The sequence below is a fragment of the Aethalodelphis obliquidens genome, unplaced genomic scaffold (genome assembly GCF_003676395.1).
Source record: "Aethalodelphis obliquidens isolate GAN/ISIS:26980383/991018 unplaced genomic scaffold, ASM367639v1 scaffold1, whole genome shotgun sequence".
Lineage (NCBI taxonomy): Eukaryota > Metazoa > Chordata > Mammalia > Artiodactyla > Delphinidae > Aethalodelphis > Aethalodelphis obliquidens.
The window spans coordinates 7,412,401-7,433,823 of NW_020837945.1; the positions used below are offsets into that span (position 1 = coordinate 7,412,401).

The window sequence follows — 21,423 nt, forward strand, 5'->3', positions numbered from 1 at the left end:
CTCAACATCACTAATCATTACAGAAATGCAAATCAAAAGTATAATGAGGTATCACCTCACACCACTCAGAATGGCCACCACCAAAAATTCTACAAACAATAAATGCTGGAGAGGGTGTTGAGAAAAGGGAACCGTCTTGCACTGTTGGTGGGAATGTAAATGGATACAGCCACTATGGAGAACAGTATGGAAGTTCCTTAATAAACTAAAAATAGAACTACCATACGACCCAGCAATCCCACTACTGGGCATATACCCTGAGAAAACCATAATTCAAAAAGAGTCACGTACCAATATGTTCATTGCAGCTCTATTTACAATAGCCAGGGCATGGAAGAGATGAATGGATAAAGAAGATGTGGCACATATATACAATGGAATATTACTCAGTCATAAAAAGAAACAAAATTGAGTTATTTATAGTGAGATGGATGGACCTAGAGTCTGTCATACAGAGTGAAGTAAGCCAGAAAGAGGAAAACAAATACCATATGCCAACACATATATATGGAATCTAAAAAAAAAAAAAAAAATGATGGCTCTGAAGAACCTAGGGGCAGGACAGGAATAAAGATGCAGACGTAGAGAATGGACTTGAGGACATGGGGAGGGGGACGGGTAAGCTGGGACGAAGTGAGAGAGTGGCATGGACCTATATACACTACCAAATGTAAAATAGCTAGTGGGAAGCAGCTGCATACCACAGGGAGATCAGCTCCGTGCTTTGTGATCATCTAGAGGAATGGGATAGGGAGGGTGGGAGGGAAACGCAAGAGGGAGGAGATATGGGGATATATGTATCTGTATAGCTGATTCACTTTGTTATAAAGCAGAAACTAACACACTGTTGTTAAGCAATTATACTCCAATAAAGATATTAGAAAAAAATCATTATGTTGTACACCTGAAACTAAAAAAAAAAATTAAAAAATAAAGAAAAGATTACTAGGAATAGTGAATGGAATTCCAAAGTGAAGAAAATGTGTAGAAGATGAAAGGTATCCCCCCAAAAAGGAAAGTGATAACTGAATAATTGGAGAATAAAAGTACTAAAAATCAACACTAAAATGCCCCACATGCTATGAAGCTAAAACCCATCCAAAAGCGCCTTCTTAAGAAAAGTACTGAATTTTTTTCACCTGGAGATATTTATTAAGAATATATCTCCAAATTTATAATCAAAGTCCAGAAAGGAAATACAATAACTCTTTATAGATAGTCCCCAAATAAGAAACATGGATGAAATCCATCTGGCCCATTGGAAGTAGAGCTGCAGGATAGAGTATTTTTAAAATTTAGCTTTCTTGATTCTCTTAACGATGTCCTTTATAGTTAAAGTAACTTATTTTAAAATTATACACCTATCTCTGCATTTTAAAGATGTTGTTTTTTTTGTAGGTTTTATTTGGTTTTTTGTTTGTTCATTTTTTGATAAAGAGAGGTGGGTGGGGGAAGTGAAATGGAATAGACACTGGGTCTCCACAACAGCCTAAGATCTTAAAAATAAAACAAGTCGACACAAGTAAAGATAAAGACCAGAAACAGCCACCCATCTTGCTCCTAGTGTCAGCCTGCCCAAAGCAGAGCCAGAGCTACACGTGGGCGGGGGAGACAGCCTGGGTTGTAAACTGCCACAATGGATAATGGAGAAAAACAAGACTACCTGCCACAAATGGTACCCAGTTGAGATAATTCAGTTTGTCAGTTTGGGTAGCTAATAAGTCTCCATTACAGTTGGATACATGGGGAGAATCCAGTTTCATCTATATAAAAGAATCAATCAATCCTAAAAGCACTGTCTTTGTCAGCTTTGGAGTACTAACCTCCCCAGAGACAGAGACCAAAAGAGCTAAAGTCTTGTGAGCCTCACCCCCCAGCCCTTGCCTTCATCGGAAATCATAAAATAGACATATAAGTGAGATTCCAGGCATGCTGAACACAGTGTAGCCTGAGAGACAGGGCTCTGGGGAGCTCAGAGGAGCCGCAGTGGGCAGCTCCGAAGCACAGCTTGCCTGATTTTCTGACATCACTGAGACTCCTCCTAGCTACAGCCATGCTGATCACTGTCTGAGCTCTCTCAGGAATAAATGAATTTAGTTAAGCCAATCGTTCTTGTCTCTGGTGTTAATCAAATCCCATGCCATGTATATATGACCCACCTCATTCAAAACAAACTTCTACACTGTTCAGGAAGAGCTGCAGCCCATATCACCCTGGCTTGCTGCTTCAAGTTAGGGCAGTTTTCAAAGTGTTCAAAGCAGAAACAGATGATTCTCCTCTTTGACTTACTTAGTCTGATGCCTTGAGAAATCCTTCCACTGGTGGAAACCTACATAATCAAACTTGGCGGACGTACCCTTAGCAGCTTCGCAGATTAAATAGAATGCTCTTTAGACAACTATAGTCAATGTGAGTTGTCTTTTTAATGTTCTAGGGAGGTTTCCACCAAAGTCCTGCATCTCACATCCTTACTCCAGGATCCGTCAGGGATTGTTGAGTCCAGTTGTCCTTTGTTTATCTTTATCTCTGACAAAATTACTAGATCCAGCAAGCACTATGGAGCATAAAAATCACATAGTACATATACTAATATCTTCTGTATATGAGCTATGTGACTCAGAAGTAAGAGCAAGTGAGATTACACAACCTCTTAGGGAAAATCAGTGAGTATAAGCCCACAGGTTGTGTGTGTGGTTGACCTGTCTATAACTGATGATGCAACTTTGAAGCAAACACCTCCCCATACCAAAAGGCATCCTTAGACAGCAGACAACATTCTTGAGGGGCTGAATTGCTATGTAATTAGAAAGTATGAATGTAGAATAAAACAATCTTGGAAATAAGAGGTCTTGACCAGCACTTTCTCTTGAATAGGGTCACCTTCTTGGAAATGGAGATCCTGTATGTTGTGGAAGGAAAGCCACTTTAAAACATGGCACAAGAACAGCCAGTTACTGAAAGGACCATTACAAAATTATCAACCAATGGTATTCATTGCTCTCACAGTTTAGTTGTCAACCCATTTATCCCAGGAAAAAGATGGCATACAAGAGTGGACAGCATGGAGGTAGAAGCGAGTTGTGTGGAAAGGATTCGGAAATGTGGAAATACTCTTTGTGAAGATCATAAGAAAAAGAAGGGTTGCAGAGGGGACCACTATGGTGTGCTCCCTGGAATAACAATACAAAGCAAGTTTAAAACTCTAAGGATGGAGGAGGCAGTTGTGCAGGGACTGCCGAAGTCAACTTTGAAGGCAACCTGGATTGTGTATGAAAACGCCCACGGCGCCTTCTCCTCCAATGCCACGAAACAGAGACGTCCGGATGCGGGTAGGGGAGGAGCAGCAGTGGGGACCGGGGCCCAGCTGCCGTGGTCAGGACGCAGTGTATGCAGCAGCCTGCTGGTCTCCGGCGGTGCAAGCTTTGGGGCGCGGCCCCTGGGCTCCCACGCAGCCCGCTCCCTGCGCCCCCTGCCGGCCACGTGGACAGTGCGCGCTCCGGCTTCCGCGCCCCAAGCTGACTCTCCATTTCAGCCCAGAGGGAGACAGGGACAAGAGTCTCTTTCTCCTGATGTCACAAAACATTAAAGAAAGAGCCCCCTCCAACCAGCAGTCAAAAACTGATCCCCGAGCTTCGGCTTTCCTGCTTTCCAGGCTTTTCTTTGAGAATAACTTAGTGACCTGGGGGGGAATGATGGGAACCCGAGGCTAACCCTAAAATCATCCCCAGGCATCGAGAGCCCCACATTTTCCAGGCTCGTATTGGAGGGGTGGGGCTTGACTCGGTTGTTTCCGCATTGGCTCGGATTTGGGGGCGGGGGGGCGTCGTAGTGTCCCCGCCCAAGCTGGGCGATCCAACGCGACACCGATGCTGAAAATGGGAGGTGGGTGGGCGCCTCCGGGTCTCCAGCTCCATCCCTCCGGGTCCCCGCCCACGGCCTCTACGGAACAGGCTGCGTGGCAGCTTTTCTCCAGCACGCGGCGCTGCGCTCGCTTTTATCTCCGGAGCCGCGTCTGTTCGTGCGCTGACAGCCGGGCTCAGCCAGTCGCCAGGAATTGAGTAGCGTTCTTTGAATCTGCGGCTTTCATGACGTCTCCCTGCGTGGTCCATCACTTTTCTCCTAGCCGGGGATTTTTTTTTTCCGCCACTCTAGCCTTTTCCCTCTTCCCTCCACCCGGTCTCCCTCCCCCGCCCCTGCCCGAACGCACACCCCTCCGCCCCTCCGTTGGCCCCCGCGCCCAGCCCTCCTCTCCACTCTCGGCCAGAGGGAGCCAGTTTGAAGACGGCCGCACCTGGCCGGAGAGGTTGGGCGGGCGGAGGGGTGGGATCCGCGGGACCCGGGAAGATAGACCCAGACCTGGATGCACCGCGAGGAGAATGGAGTCTCCTAAAGCCTCCCGGGGCTGATGTAAAATTTGACCATCTGATTCCAGTTTTCCTTCCCTTTTCTTTTTTTATTTCCTCCCCTCGCCATCCATCGTGTAGTGAATTATTAAACCTTGCTCCGTTCCAAGAGGGGAGATCATGATTGAATGAAGCCACCAAGTCCGCAGCAAGGTAAGCGGTGCGCTGAGTTGCTCGAAGGCAAGAAGCTGGCATCAATCTGGGCAAGAGGTTCTGTGCCCTCGGGTCCCCAACTCCCCTTCCCCAGTTTCCGCCGCTGCATGCATCTCCACTCATGAGAAACAGGATGCCCAAGTCAAGGGAAAGGCGAGGGAGAAGCAGGTTACATAACAGAAGGGAAATCTGTTTCATACGGTTCTCATTAGCAACTGAAAACTCGCAAGGGGGGCGGGGAGAGGAGGGGGTCTGCATGCCCAGGGCCCGGAGAGACCCAGTCAGTTATTACAGACATCATTTCAACATCCGTTGGCAAAGATGAAATGCACGGATTAACTGGCAGGGGTGGCTTGCTATGTAGTCATTTACAGTTGGGAAAAGCCCATTGTCTTTGTGGAAAGCTGTATCCTTGTTCTTCTTTGCGTATAGGAGCAGAAGAGAGAGAGGAAGGAAGAGAGAGAGGGAGAGAGAGAGAAAGAGAGATAGGGAGAGAGAGAGAGAGAAAGAGGGAGAGAGAAACATGAGGAGGAAAAGGAAAAGTGAGGGCTGGGGAGAAACAAGCAGAGAATGGGAAACAATAACTCCTAACTGTTCTCTATCAATATAGCCAGAGATGTGATATGATGACTACCAACAGTGAATAGGAAGCTCTCCCTAGAAGTAAACTGAATTATTTTGTAATTGGAAGAGAAAAAAACAAACAAACAACAACAACAACAAAAACCCTTCAGATAAAATGAGATGTTTACTGCATTTAGGGGGCTGGATGAATTCACTGGCTTGCTTCCTCCTGGGTATATTTTCATTTGCATCAAGACATTAAGCTTGGATGAGTTTTTAACAGAAATAACATTTGTATTTCCCAAACCCAGTAAAACCTTGGGTTAATCCACAGGTATATCTCTTGTACCGGGTTCAGTAGGGAGAGACTCTTAGGGAGGAAACATATCTTGATAGAAACAGCCACAGTAATGGGGTGAGATTAGTGGAGAAATAAAATACCAGCATTTTCCAAAGAATCCCGCCTCCACTCCCAAAAAAAGGGAGGGGAGGGGGGACTCCAGTACTTAGGAGTTGGAGATTTATTATACATTTACAGTGTCTCCTGCCTGCTTTTACCCAAAGTCTGATGATCCAAGGAGCCACCACAGAACCGGGTGTAATGCCACATTCCAGCTAGCACCATTCCCTGCCTACCTTTCTTCTGAAAAACGGAGAAGAGGGATGCCCAGGAGCTGCTTAGAAAGAAGAAGGGGCTTTGCTACAATCAGGGCTGAGCTAACTAAGCTTCGCCCATTTTGCCTGGAGAAAAAGAGAAAGAGCTCAAGTCTCCATGGCGACCCAGGTGGGAGGGGAGAAGGCAGCTCCAGTTACAAATAAACGTTGTACAAAACTTTCCCAGATCCAAGCAAAGAAATAAGGGAGCTGCGTCCCCTGCGGAGGGTCCCAGGGCATAGGCTTTGCCCAGATTCCTGCCGGCGACCGGCGAGGGGGTGCCTAGGACTGGCCAGTCCCCATCAGACCTCCCAAAGTTGCCCAGGAACTGCTGAGATTGTTGGACAGCGGGTTTCGGATTCAGCACCAAGGCCAGAGCACAGGCGCCCGCATTCCCACCCCGGATGGCTACCCCAGCGAACACTATTAAGTTCCTTTGGTTGCGGGAATTCAATCGCTTTCTATAAAGGAACGATTCCCTTGCCAGTGCAGAATCTGGATATATGATTATGCACGGAATTGCGTGGGACAGAGAAGCTTGCAAATCACCCATTTCACGCATGGCGGTGCATCACAATAGCTATTCAAAGTCAAGAACATTGAAACCGCAAACGATCCGAGCTGAACTGAGAATGGGGAAAATCCCATCCTCCGGGGAGAAAAGGAACACACACACACACACACACACACACACACACACACACACACACACACACGCGCGCGCGCGCGCGCGCGCAGGCACGCACACACGCCACGGATCAGTCCCTGATGAGAGTTGTCTAGTTTCAACCGAGCCCCTTTGGCTTCAAAAGCGTTCATTCATTCCTCACCCTCTCGCTCTCCTCTCTAACTTTTTGTCGGGCTTAGAAGGCAGAAAGGCGCTGTGGGAGAACTGTGGTCAGCGAGATACCGGCCAATCAACTCCTGTCTAAGGGTCCTGAGACCCAGGAGGGTGGAGAAATAGTTTACTCTTAGTCCAGACCTGACAGACTTCTCAGCAGAGCTGGTGAGCTCCAGGAAAGGGAAAAGGGTGTGTTTGTGAGATCAGTGACTAACTTCAAGTCAGCATGTGAACAGAGCGACTACATTTCCAAGGTCGCAGGCATAGTAAACAGAGGAGGAGTTACTTCTCCTAATAGAAACAAGGAAGAAACTGTGCAAGAGGGGTCGATTTACTATCATTCCAGTTCCATTTCAACATTCCTACAGGGGAAACAGGTAAGTTCCTCACGCCATTCTGTCTTCACCTTAGGCAAGACTGGTCTGTGCCACGCCCTCCTCTTCTTTGGTACCAGCTCCTCACACACCCCCTCCCCTGGACTGATACTGATGAGGAAAAATAGTAGAGGAAGGTGAAAGTCACATTTTGAAAGAGGAAGCTTTAAAAGGGGGCATCCAGGTGTTAGAAGGCACAGTTTGAATTACAGAGCCGAGGCACGGTTTGGCAACGGGATGGAGATACTGATAAAGACTCTACAGTACCCCTGGCTGCCATTCTCTTTTGAGGATGCCATTATGCATGTGTGGTCTTGAGCTAGTTCTGGTTTGTTGTTTATGAAGGTAAATGATATGTATCCTGGTTTTCCTTGTTGGGTATTTCATTGCTTTCTAAAGATGATGCATGCAGAGCACTCAGGACTTGGATAAAGCTGTGTGTTTATACCTTCCGGTATTTTTTCTTCCCCTGTGATCACTAGTGAAGGCAGAAGCAATCTATTCTAAATCTGGGCAAAGGGTGAAATATTACACTACATTTACGTTTTGGTTCCTGATGGACATGGACACGTTTGTCTATAATTTAATTTATAAGAGTAGACAGAAGTGATGTATGGAGTATTATTAGGACTTAAACAAGGCAGTTTACCCTGCCTTTGCTGCATCTGATCTTATCAGCAGAAGGAAAGTAGACATTACTTATGAAGATAAATCCAGACAAGAATATGGATTATTAGATAAACAAAGTAGTGTATTTGTGAGTTCTAAAGTTCAATTTCTCTCATGAATTAAAAAAAAAAAGACGGGAATGAAATTGCTCAATCAATTATCTTTAGTTCTGGTAGATTCCATGTTCATGTATTCAGTGCTAATTTACCAAACTATGGTTTGCTTTCTTCCTGGGTGGCTAATTGCTGAGCAAAGTGTCATTATGTCCTGATGACAGTGAATAGCGTACTCCAGAATAATTGGTTTACCCATTTCAAGTAGGATTTGTTAAGGAGAGCAACTTAATTTTATTCCTGCATACCTGGAGCCATTTTGTAATTTTTTAAAATATAATTTTGATACCTCACCCTGGTATTTCCTAAACATCAGTAAATATATGCACTTGTATGACCCAGGTCTTCATTTAATACACAGGACTGGTATAGGCTGTTTCCTTTGAGTATATAAAAATTCTTCAGTTCACTCTCATATTCCTCCCTATCTTCTCACAAACTATCCTTACTTTACAGGATAAAAAGAAAATAAAACATGAAAATAGCTGTTTAATAAGGAATAGAAAAAATGTGTTGGATATTAAAAATAAGTAAATATAAGGGCGGAGGAAGGAATAAATTAGGAGTTTGGGATTAGCAAATACACACTACCATATATAAAATAGATACACAACAGGGGCCTACTGTATAGCACAGGGGACTATATTCAATATCTTGTAATAACCTATAATGGAAAAGAATCTGTAAAAGAACATACATATAGACATATATTCACATCCATATATATAAAACATATATATAACTGAATCACTTTGCTGTACACCTGAAACTAACACAACATTGTAAATCGACATTACTTCAATTATTTTTAAAAGAAAGTAAATACAGCCTTATGGAAGCTTAACCCCATTCACAGGTAGAAAATATTACTTTCTTCAAGGGTTGAATGTTGATAAAATGCATTTTCATGGAAACAAGACAAACCCTCTTTTTCAAAATGAGCAGGTAGGCAAGATAAAGCTTTTCTTTTTTTCACTATTCCTTAATCAAATGTTATGTAAGTACTATGTTGGTTAATAAGGGAAATGGACCAGAGAGAGTCAGAATAAGGGGAAGGAAGGGGGCTAGGGGAAAAGGCAGTTATTTATTTTTACCAGGTTTAAAGTCATGATACTTTTCAAAGCAAGGTAGTTTTTTTAGTTCATTGTATCAGCACTTTAAAGTTCGTGGACTTGAAATGTTTAAATTCAACAAATTTGGGTTTGGCTTACTAAGATGGCATTTACTGTTTCTTTTATTTTTAATAATTTCATTTAAGTACCAAAAGAGAATCGGTTCCATCTCGATTTTTATAAAATTATTAAATTTGGTAGTATCAATAAAAGAGGAATTGGTAAAGTTAAAAAATTATCAAGACACTTCTGTTGAATTAAGGTATTTTTCTTTAATTGTACTTCAAGTATTTAAAGAGATATAAAAATAAAATAAAGTCATTTGGGGGCTTCCCTGGTGGCTCAGTGGTTGAGAGTCCACCTGCCGATGCAGGGGACACGGGTTCGTGCCCCGGTCTGGGAAGATCCCTCATGCCGCGGAGCGGCTGGGCCCGTGAGCCACGGATGCTAAGCCTGCGCATCCGGAGCCTGTGCTCCACGACAGGAGAGACCACGACGGTGAGAGGCCCGCGTACCGCAAAAAAAAAAAAAAAAAAAAAAAAGTCATTTGGGATAAAATACATTTTAAAATGTATTTAAAATAATTAGTCCTAGAAATAATCAGAATTCTGTAGAAAGAAGAGATCATGATAACTGAAGTTAGTGCCTGAATGATATTCTGACTCTCCTCTGACAAAGTATATAATATACCCATACTTGATAACATTTTACTAGCACTAATTAATAATACAACTTTACTTCCTTTCAATAAAGAAGGACAATGTCATCTTAAAAAGAATATTGTGTTCCCTAAACTATAGCCTTGATCTAACAATACCTGCTAATCAACTGTAGAGGCCCAATTATTTATTTATTACTGAATTGAATAGTTATTTCAACAAAACCTCAGAAGCTGATTTTGCTCAGTGCACAATGTTCAAGTGGCGATACTCAAATCTCTATTTTGTCCAGATGCATTGAGACCATCAATCAACTTTCCCACTTACAATGTATGAAGTTAACCCCAAATTTTAATGAAATGGCTATCTATTTCATGTCTTTACAGATGAGTTCAGGTCAGATTAATCCCAGTAACCCCTTCAGTCTCCCATTTCATGTTTCCTGTTGATGGCTGTGCTTAGGACCAGGGACCGTATAGTACTGGTGGTTCTTTTAGTGGATAGATTTTGGGTACTATTCACCTCCAAACTCCCAGTCACAGAGGTGTGATTACCAGTGTGAAAACTTTAAAAAATGAACCAGCAAGTGAATCTATAAGATCCACATCCTTGCCACCAATTTTTTTGTGGGGCACTACATCTAAACATTTTGTATGCGTTGTGAGAGACGAAGCTATGAGTTAAGTTTTAATCCCGGTGCTGTGGCAGTTTTCTCTTCAAACTCACAGGCATCACCTTTTTCCTACCCAGAATGAGAACAGACTTTTTTTTTTTCAATGGTGCTTTAAATTTTCATCATATCATCTGACAGGAACGTGTGCAAGTGTGACAATGTGCCTGGCAGGTGTTGTTTGGTGATGAAGAGCACAGGCTCTGGTGTCTAACTAACTGCATTTGCATCAAGTTCTAGATGTATCCATCAGCTTTTAGTAGGTTTGGTGCAGTAACAGCCATTACAACCTCTCAGTTGCCTATAAAGCAAAGGTTTATTTCTCCCTCAAGCTACGTGCCGTTGCTGGTCAGCGTGACTGCCCTTAAGTGTCTTCTTCACACTGGAATCCAGACTGAAGGACCAGTCTGACCTGGGACTTTCCATTCCAGTATCAGAGGGAAAAGAAGAATGCCAAATTAAGCAATGGCTTTTAAAAGTCCTGCTAAGATATGACATAAGTTATCCACTCACATTCCGTTGACCCAAAACAAGTCACTTGTCACACCAATGCCAATGGTCAATGACATGTATATTTCTCCCAGAGTGGGGCACTGCAAGTCACATAACAATAGGTGGAGACATATAATCTTCCTACAGAGAAAGAAGTGAATAACTGGGTATGATGATACAATCCACGACACTAATTGGGTGACCTTGCTCAACTTCAAGTTCTTGGTTTGCCTATCTGTAAAATGAAAATAATAATAATGTCTACTCCAGAGATGTTATGATGATTAATGTGATAATGAGGTTCTTAGCATGATGTCCAGCACAAAGTTGGCACTTTATAAATAGTAGATGTTATTATTTATTTGTTATAATGTGTCATTAAGTTCGGTCCTCAATGAGGCTATGTGAACTCTATTAATTAGGTAGCTGATGCAACAGCAAATCCCTACATTTCAGCAGTTTAGCAAAACAGAAGATTATTTTTCATCCCTATAAGTCTAGTTGGCTGATGCCATACCAGCACCCAGGCTGATGGACACTTATTCATCTTAACATCTGGCTTCCATGATCTCCTTAGAGTTGATATGCAGTTGGCAGATAGGGTAAGAGGGAGTAGATGATCATGCAGGAGATTTTCAGTGATACAAGCCTGGAAGTAATTATATCAATCTTGCCCATATTCTATGGCCACACCTAACTGCAAGGGTAGCTGGAGATTGTAGCTTAGCTCTATGCCCAGGAGGAAGGCAAACTGGTAGGGTGAACACACTTGAGTCTTTGGCATATATACCCAATGTTAAGCATGCAAATTTGACTACTTTAATATAAATGTCTGGCGTCAAAGAAATACAGTTAGTGTGGGTCAGCAATAGAGTGGGGCAAAGCAAATGATTTGTCCCAATGGTGAAAAGATCCCCAGTTGGACTAGTATTTTGTTGAGCTCTTGAATCATTCTCCAGTGGTGTATTTTTTTTTTTTTTTTTTGCGGTACGCGGGCCTCTCACTGTTGTGGCCTCTCCCGTTGCGGAGCACAGGCTCTGGACGCGCAGGCTCAGTGGCCATGGCTCACGGGCCCAGCCGCTCCACGGCATGTGGGATCTTTCCAGACCGGGGCACGAACCCGTGTCCCCTGCGTCGGCAGGTGGACTCTCAACCACTGCGCCACCAGGGAAGTCCCCAGTGGTGTATTTTTTTAAATAAGTTAGTTGGGAACCTTTTGACTTTAGGAGTAGGCATATGTGATGCCTACGAAAGAGATGCAAATCTATATTGTTTGACTTCTGGTAGCTGAACCATTAAAGTAGACACAAAGAAGAGCTCACTTCACAACCCAAGCTTGGGAGCAAGTTTCCAATCCTGACAATTACACCCACATTGTGTCTAAGAAGGCTGAAGCATTAGATGCTGTCTTCCAGTATCTAGTACTTGCTGTTGACTAGCAATTTGCATTTTGTTTTGAATAGCATATAAGTTAGACACATGCTCTAAGTTTAGGTTAAATTAATCTAACAATAGTCAAGTGTTCTTTTGAAAATAGACCATATAATTTGGAAGTAGTCTTTGAGAACTCCTGCCTGCCTCAAGGAGAGCAGGTACCCTTGGAAACTAAAATCTATACCTTTTCATTAGAAGGGAGAGATCAGCCTTAATGCCAAATATACATTTAGAAAAGAGAAATGTCAGGAGGAGATATATGAGAAAGCTATGAGAGAAAGAGCCAGAAGAAATGTCGTGGTGATCCATAATGCTTCCAGCCTCTTATGTCATTCCATTCCTCCAACTTAGGTGCCAAAGCCCTGGCCCATTCATGCAGGGTCCAAGGTTGCCGGCCTGAAACAGTGAACACCTACCACTAATGTGTGTTCATCCTTCCATGGTGCAGTTATACTTGAACACTTTAAATATCTTGAACACTTGAACACTTTAAATATCGTGCCATTCCAAAGTGAATAACATCTCATAGTGGAGTTTCTGTTTAATGAAGAGAGTGTTTTTGAAGAGAGGGTGTATTTCACTGCCACATCCTGACATTTCAACCTAGAAGGGATATAACTCAACTCAGTCTCATGCAGAAGGGGGCAATTAGGATAGTAGGTAAGTCCAAACCATGTAGTATAAGAGGTAGATGAAGGAATTGGGGTTATTTACCCTAGAGAATTCTTGACAGGAGGGAAAGACCATTGTTTTCAGGTGTCTTAATATTTGAAGATGTAGGATAGATTAGAATTGTTCTGATGGACTCTAAGGGATACAACTAGGACCTAGTGGTAGAAGTTACAAAGTGACACATTTCTGTTTCATATAAGAAAGAATGTTCTGTAGTCAGAGCTGGGCAGGGCTTATATGATCTGTCCTCTTCATTTGCATAGCTCTGAATTCCCCATCACTGGAAGGCACAAAGAAGTTGGAGGAGCTAAGAAATGGGGCTGAAGTGCATGTGTTTTAAAGTCTCTACCAACACAAAGAGCTTCCAAGTCCTAAGAGGGCAGTGATGACCTACAGTTTCAGCCAACAAATCAGACTGGACCTCTATGAGGTCCATAGAGTAGGCTATGACGGACTGAGGTCATCATTTTATGAGGGAACCATCATTTCTCTATGAGAGAAATGAGTCATATTTCACCAGAATGACACCTCAGTCCATATACAAAATGTGTGGTCAGTGAGAGCAGGTCTGGAATGCAGGGACCACATGACCAGGCTGCATCTACAGGATTCATCACTCAAGGAAGACACTTACCCTGCTGCTTTATGTTGTCCATACCTCTCTATCTTCCATCAATAGATAGGGCATGAAATACCCCTTTGGAGGTTTCTCATGGCACCCTGAACCTTCTTATTTGTAAAAAGCCCCAAGTTGCTTTCAGAGTCAGGACTCCGTGACATATCAGCCAGAGTACATTTCAGATTTGCAGACATTTCTTTTGTGCAGAATATGGTGTGAATAAGATAAAATTCCTATTCTTAAGGAATCCAATTTCAATAATAGCAAAGAAGGAATGGACCCCTTCCTTTTCAGCTGTATCCTGAAGACTCACCAGTGAATACCCTAAATATATATTCACCCTCCTGGGGTGACCAGACCCATTGTAGTGAGGCATATACAGAGAGAGGACACAAAGAGAGAAGCAAATAGAGAATCTGTTATAGATGTGCTGTCATAAAAGGGATTCCTTCATTGAGGAGACTGAATTAGGTGGCCCTCTGTCTCATCAGCAGCTGAGGAGTGTTAAGCCCCAAGCCAGCCCTTCTCATGCTTCCTTGCTGGCCACAGGCGGATCTCTGTGAGCAGAAGGAAGCATCAGAGCTCACAGAAGTCAGGTTAGGTCAATGGTTCCCAAACTGTGTCCCTGAACCAGTAGCAATGGTATCACCAGGGCAACTGGTTACAAAGGCTAATTCTCAAGCCTACCCCAGACCCACTAAATCAGAAACTCTGGGGATGGAGCAACCCATCTGCATATCTCCTCCAGGAATTCGAATGCACACTAAATTTTGGGAACGACTGGCTTAGGTTCTTCTCAAATGCAGCCCCTCTAGTAGGCTTCTTCCTGTAGTGAAGACCTCCAAGTGTCTGCTCACTTGAGAGCCATGCAAAGTCACAGCTGGAGATGGAATGCCTGTCTTTATCTTCTACTGCATGTGCAGATCTAACCTGGTCTCAATGCCCAGGAGAAAAAGACAAAAACAAAAGGCTTTTGTTCCAACAGATAAAACATGCACAATCGTACTAAGTGGGGAAAAGTATGGCAAGTAAGGGCTTCTCTCTTGCTCTCTTCATGTAAATAAACTGCTTAGTCTTTTGGAATTCCTGATAATCCATCCAGAAGGTTTTTAGTTCTTATTTTAAATTAATAGTCTCATCTATTATCCTTTAAATAAAAGATGCTATCAGAAAATAAGAATGGTGTACTCTGGAGAAAAGCCACATTACAAGAATTGAATAACGGGCTTATCGTGGCAAAACTTCATGCAACCAAGTGAAGAATGATTATAGTTATATAACATTCACTTTTGTTTAAAACATCTCTTGACCGTCAGCACATTTCCAGAAATTGACCTTTAATAGCTACCCCCCGTATCATCATAGCTTCTTGAACCAGTCAGTCAACAAGTCTTTAAGAGTAACTGCTATATAAAGAAGACAAAGGAGGAAAAAGAAAAAGCATCCTCATTTCAGCCTTCAGAGGCATTAGACTTTACGAAAATAAGAATATCAGTGAAACAATAATGCACAGGACAAAGAAGCATAGCATTAAACAAGAAAGTGCTAGGCTTTGAGTAAAGAAGGGGGATGTTAAAAAGGGCTAGTGTCAGTAGGAAACATCAAAGCATATGGTGGAAGGTAAAGGAATCTTGGAAGAAGTAGGGTTTTGATGGGGAAACGGGGAAGAGAGTGCTTTTCAAATGAGAAATCAGTCTGCATGGAGGGGGCATTGGCAATGAGGATAGGTCAGGCAGGGGTATTGGTGTACCTCACCATGGAGAAAATGGAGTCCAGGCATCAGTATGGAATTTGAGTCTTCAATCTCAAGTAATGGCTTTGGTTGGGGGCAAAGGAGAGGATACACAGATTTTATTCTGCCATTTTAATCTGGTAGCCTTGGGCAAGGCAGACTTGGAAGAGAGGAAAAACTGGGATCAGGAGATAGCCAGACCTTGATAGGAAGGGAAGAAGACCTAAGCAGGCTCAGAGTTGTAAACCAGCAACAGAAAAATGGTCCCATTTGAGTGCCTTCATTAGTACTGGAATTAGATCACTCATGAGGGGAGAGACCAGGCTGAGGTAGATTCAGCCCAAAGAAAACTCCAACGTCGCGCGCTCCGTGAGCACGAGGGATTGCACATGGCCGCTGTCCAGGTGTGGAGTGTTGAGGTCATTCCAGTGAATAAATAACACGACTGGGAAGGAGGCTGAGCGAGGGCTGCAGTTAGAGCTGAGGTTAGGGTTGTGGCTCATGGTTCATCATCACCTTCACGTGCAAACACTGGGCTGCAGCATTCCAAAGTGTGTCTTTGGGGATTTGTTGTTCCTGAGCCACCATAGGGACAAGTATGTGCAGGGTTATGAATGGGAGATTTGTTAATCCTGCAGGCGGTGGGACCGTGTTATTTTGTGATGCAGAGCAGAGAGAAGAAAGAACTCCTTTAGCTCCTTTCTTGTTTGCAAAACCAGTGCTGCTTGAGATTCATCTCATAGTCATCCCTACTCATGTATGTCGGACTCCTACTTTTTCTCTGCCCGTGGAGTAAAACTCACTGAAGACTTTATGGAAGTCACTGGGGATTTAGTCTGGCTCTGAACAGCATGAATGGAGCCCCCAGGAAACATGGAGTTTTAGGATATATCCTACCAGTGCCTGCCACTAACCCAGGGCTCCCACTGAGCTGTCACCAAAGAGTAAATATAAAATGGACCCACCATCATCTGGAATAACCTAAATGGCATGGTCCCCTTTGGCACAATGAGAGGCATGGGTCAGATCCACCACTGCAAAATGAGTAAAGATATTTTTTTACAAGACCTCAAAATAATAAAAATAGTGAACTAAAATATGTTTCTTTCAGTGAATTTTATTTTTCAGGGAAATAGTTTCTTTGGTCTACACTCTGGAGATAAGAGTCTTGATCCTCCATTCCTGCTGTTTGCAGAAGTGGAGTTTATTTTAAATTAGCAATGCTGAATCTTTTGTGAGATTTGGCTTTCATGGGGAGAACAAAAAGTTATGTTGGGCACTGGGTAATAAGGGCGATTATGTGACATTCTCAGATCAGAAAGAATAAATCCCCTGAAAATTTCTGGTTATAAATAATCATCTAATCTTCAAAACAATACCAAAGTCATCCACAATAGCCCTCCCTTAAAGTGTGTAGATTCTGGATTTTAGAGCAACTCGCAGAGAAAAATGACATTGTGGTGACACACAAAACTAGTCTGGGAGAGGAAAATTTCATTAAAATCCACCAATCATTTTCAAATAAACCTCTAATTTCTGTTATTTATTTAATAATATTTTCTTAAAGAAAGTAATTGTTAAATTATACGAACCTTGTTTTGGTTACCCCAACCAATCCAACGTGTGTCTTTTTATGGCAAAAGAAGTGTCAGAATGCTGTTAGCGCTGAGACTGGAGCCTGGGTGTCCTTGGGAGAAATTGTAATCCTCGTTTGACTGCTCAAGCTCTTGCAATATGCAAGTATTGTTCTAGTTTATTCCTTTACTCATGTAAGGAATCTGGACTCAAGTTATTTCTTTCCCTGTTAAGTTTCCAGATGAACTGTTGGTATTGCTAGAATAATAAACCCTGGAAACATGAGGTCGGCGAGCAGGGCAGTCACTTAAGTGACAAACCCTCCATTCTATCCTGGCTTCTTCCCATGCCCAGTTCCAGACATAGAGGAACTGGTTGAATCATGTGTGCCTCAGATTCTAACCACAAAACAGATCACTCTGTGCACTTAGAGCATCCCCAAATTTCATAAATGTTCAATTACATGAGAAAAGACAAGAGAAATCCCGTTCAGTTGGCAAAGAAAGCAAAACTGCCAACTAGGGCCTTGAAGCCCTGAGCACAAGGGAAGGAATCTCAGGCAGTGGGAGGGGGAATGAGCAGTGGTTTCTAATAAGCAGAGAGAGAAAATGGGCCTGAGATCTATGCAAGGTGGCCTTGCTGGAGCCAGAGGTTCTGACACCCTAAAAATGCTTTAAAAGGAAAGGATGGAAATTTCTGTGCTGGCATCTGAGAAATCAAAATGATAAACTAGGCAACGTCTTAAGTGCAGCGTCCAGGTCACTAAATTTAAGATGTCAATTAGAGTATATTGGAAGATACCACCGAAATTCAAAGTTGTGCTCTCATGCTTGAGCCTTCTCCTCTCACCGTGGGTACCATTCCATGGGCACCGTTCCGTGGCCACTGTTCCGTGAGCACTGTTCCGTGGGCCTTGTCCTGCAGCCACTTCATGGGCTGCTGCATACCTGCATGCTCTACTGCTCTGCCAGGCTCGAACCTCCTTGCCAACGAGGGCTAGACTTAGACATCACTGCACCCCCTCTGTGTTTCTCCCTAAGAGTTTCATGGAAGAGCAATTCAATATGTGGTATTTGAATAACATTTCTATGATACCTAAAGTATTCTGATTCCAATAGACAGATTAGAAACTGTTAAAACTATTTAAAAATAGCTCTCCTCGGAAGATGAATACAGCTTGTGTCAGTCCATGTAGTCAGATTGTAGCCATCTCCAAAAGTTCAGTAAAGACCACCCAAACAAGAAATAAAACACCCAAATTTTGTATACGGAGGCCAGAGGGGAGACATAAGAGGGAAAGATCTTCTTCCTCCCTTAGTAACTTGTACGTCTGTTTTGGATGTCCCTCAAACACAGTATGTGAATGACGAGGAAAAGGGATGAGTGTGGGTTTCAGATGAGACAAGGTGAGTAACACTCTCACTTCTCTCAGCCATATAAAAGTCGAAGCTCAGTCATTTCCAGGTCATTGGTTTCTGACATGTCTGTGCTGGTCTAAGCGCTGTTAACCATAACACACTTCCTTTCAAGAAGCCTGAGAGATTGGCGTTAACGTTGAGGCATGCGGTTTATAGAATGAGCTTTGACAGATACCAAGCTCTGTTAGATGAGTTATTGAACTTCTTTCTCTGTCAGGTTTCCCAGCTATAGAGTAGGGATAATTCAGGGAAATAAACTCAATAGATTAGTGAGCTATTTTTCCCATACCTTGCTTCTAAGAGGGTATGGAACATTAAAATGAGCAATTTAATGATTTTACACTTTTTTTAAGTGCCAAGTGAATATGTTCAGGAGGGAGATGCTACTCACAGCTTCATTATAGGCCTCTGAAGGTGAAATAAGTTTATGGGTAGGATGATGCCCCAGATACACTGTGGGAACCCACATCATCAAAGACTGAACTGTGCCCAGCCTTGCACAGTCACCAACACAGGGAAGTGAGCTCAAGGGCTAGAAAGATGTTTAACAACTGAATTTGAAATCCTAGGAACCATCAGTTGAAATTCTCTTTATTCCTGGGTGGAAGAGGTAATCCAGGTAATTCACTTAAACCAGACCATCCCATTCCTGAAGCACTTTCAATCAACAAAGTTTTACAGCAAAGTCAATACTGAATCTTGTGAGTACAAATGAGTTTCAAAATGTATATAAGCTTATGTGTGGATCAGGAAAGCTCTTCACATTTGTACCTATATAACCGTATAACCTGTATAACAATTTTTTGTGTGGTTTCCATAGAGGTGGCACTTTTTGGCGCTACCCTGGTAGTGCTTCTACCGATGGAAGTATAGAGAAATTGTATGTTGGGTGTGGCCAGACTTCTGGAAACCAAACTTCTCTTTCCCTGAGATAACACTCACCTTTAAAGTAACTGGACAATTTTAACTCTCCCATTGTTTGAACATTTCTACAAAGCCAGGAATGTTTATAGCTGATTCCGAAAACTAAACAAATTTTGAGAGTAATGAAACCTGTGCTCAGACAGCTTGACTAAAGACAATAAAATACAGTCAATTTATTTTACCTGGGCATTTCTCCCTTATTCATTGTACCAGTAAGTTACATTCAATGTAGAAAACTGTAAAGATTCAAATAAGCTTAAAAAAAAAGTCAGGAAAGCAGCAAGCAGGAAGGAAGGAAGGAAGGAGAAAGAAAAGAGGGAACGAAGTAGCATGTACAGTAAATATATGAGTTTATTTATGTTTGTAACTCAGACCGGATCACTGTTTTTAGTATACACTATTTTGCTGTGCTCTTTTCTTACCTGATGATACATCATCAGCTTCTTCCCAAGTCAGTAACTAGGAGCAGATTGTAGATGTCTTTGACCTTACTCCCTTCTGCTGTGGGACTCAGTCCCTGCACTCTAACCACCTTGCCGACGGCCCACCCGGCTATCCCTTTAACATGATCGGTAGTTGCCTGAGAACCAAGGGAGCTGATAATGTGCATCTTAATCTGAACTCAGGATAGGATGGAATGAGATCTTCCAATCAAGCAGTGAAGCGGGGAAAACAGGGGCAAATTCCTTCTTTCTCCACCTTTTGTTACATTCAGGCCTTTAATGGATTTGATGATGTCTACCACCTCGAGTGGGGAGGGCAATCTACTTTGCTGAGGCCACTGACTCAAATGTAAATCTCATCCCAAAACAACCCCCCAGACACACCCAGAAATAGCGTTTGATCTGGGCACCTCCTGGCAGTCAAGTTGATGCATAAAATTAACCACTGCATTGGCACATCCTTAGCATCCCAAGCACTGCCCAGCACATAATAGGTACGCAATATTGTTGAATAAATATATAGTTGTGACGGCTACATTGTAAGTAATTCTAAAACTTATTTACTGTGAATTTTTTTTCATCTTTATTTTGGGCATTTGGGTTGTTTTCCTTTTTGTGTTGTCAACACTACTATTATAAGCATTTTTGTACACACCAGTTGAGAATGCCTCTTTAGCATAAATTATTAGAAATGTAATTGCTGGGTAAAAGGGTCCACATTTTTGGTTTAAAGCTCTTACAACATTCAACCAAACTGCCACCCAGAAAGGCTGCCCCTATTTACATTCTACCAGAGGTCCAGTCCACTGACCCACTGACCACATAAGCAACCGAGCCAGATGCAAGATCATTTAAAGAATTGGACCAGGTCTGTCTCAGCTGCCAGAACCTGTGACCCCTTGAGCCATTCGGCCACATGACTGGGCCAGTTAGAAAGAAGGAACTAACATCGGACATTGGGCAAACACTTTCCTAGGGTGGAACTCAGATGATTGATACAAATTTCAGAGATAATATCCCAATCATTAAGCCAACTGATCCTCACAAGAGCCCACCAAGGAATGGCACACGCTGTTGACCCATTGGCAGATGGCGAACCAAACCCAAGTTCACACAGGTAGGTGATCACCACGATTTGTAATCAGAGTCAGGATTCCAGGCCTCTGGCCTTGATCTCTTTCCCCCTTTGCTTTTTCAACATCCAAGATCCGCTCTTCAATCCACATTCACACTGGCCAGGAGTGTCCAAGATGGGTCCTTTAGAAGCGATTTTAAGAGATTCAGCAACACTGTAGTAGTATATTAACTTATTGAAATACTTTTATAATTTGTAGACTTGAGGGATGGGGAGAAAGGGGAGTTGGTGGGGAGAGAGGGAGAAAGAGAGAAGAACAATCCAGCTAGGGGCAGTTTCTTAGCAATAGCTTTTGTAGTCTACTTGGCCATAGTAGACTACCATGGTTCTGAGTTTTTCCCTCTGAGTTCATAAACTGTTATTAGTTTCACATGTGTAAGAATATCATTAAAGAGATGCCATGATTTCTGCTGACATTATACACAAAAGATAAAAATCCCTTCCTCCAGGGACTTCCCTGGCAGTCCAGTGGTTAGGACTCCAAACTTCCACTGTAGGGGGCAAGGGTTTGATCCCTGGCCCTGGGAACTGATTCTGCAAGCCGTGGGGCACAGCCAAAAAAAAAATCCCTTCCTCTTGCCCCCATCATTTCACTCCAACCCAGGAGCAAGTCAGCATAATATATCTCAGTAGATGGAGTCATGTCTCCCTTTATTAGCTGATATCCCCCTTAAAACCTAAGAAAAGTACACTCATTTGAGGGCTGAAGGTTTTTGCTTTCTAACAGAAGGAAAAAAATTTTTTTTACTATGTGAGATTTTTACCTG

At 42.8% G+C, this 21,423-nt stretch overlaps 1 protein-coding gene across 1 annotated transcript in view; it reads left to right on the forward strand.

Annotated features, from left to right (window-relative positions):
* The first annotated feature begins 4,010 nt into the window (after positions 1 to 4,010).
* Positions 4,011 to 21,423, forward strand: part of KCNJ6 (potassium inwardly rectifying channel subfamily J member 6) — a 283,179-nt gene continuing 265,766 nt past the window's right edge. The window contains exon 1 of the mRNA XM_027128021.1: positions 4,011 to 4,556. The gene's annotated coding sequence lies outside the window, so the exon portion shown is untranslated. The remainder of the gene's footprint in view (positions 4,557 to 21,423) is intronic.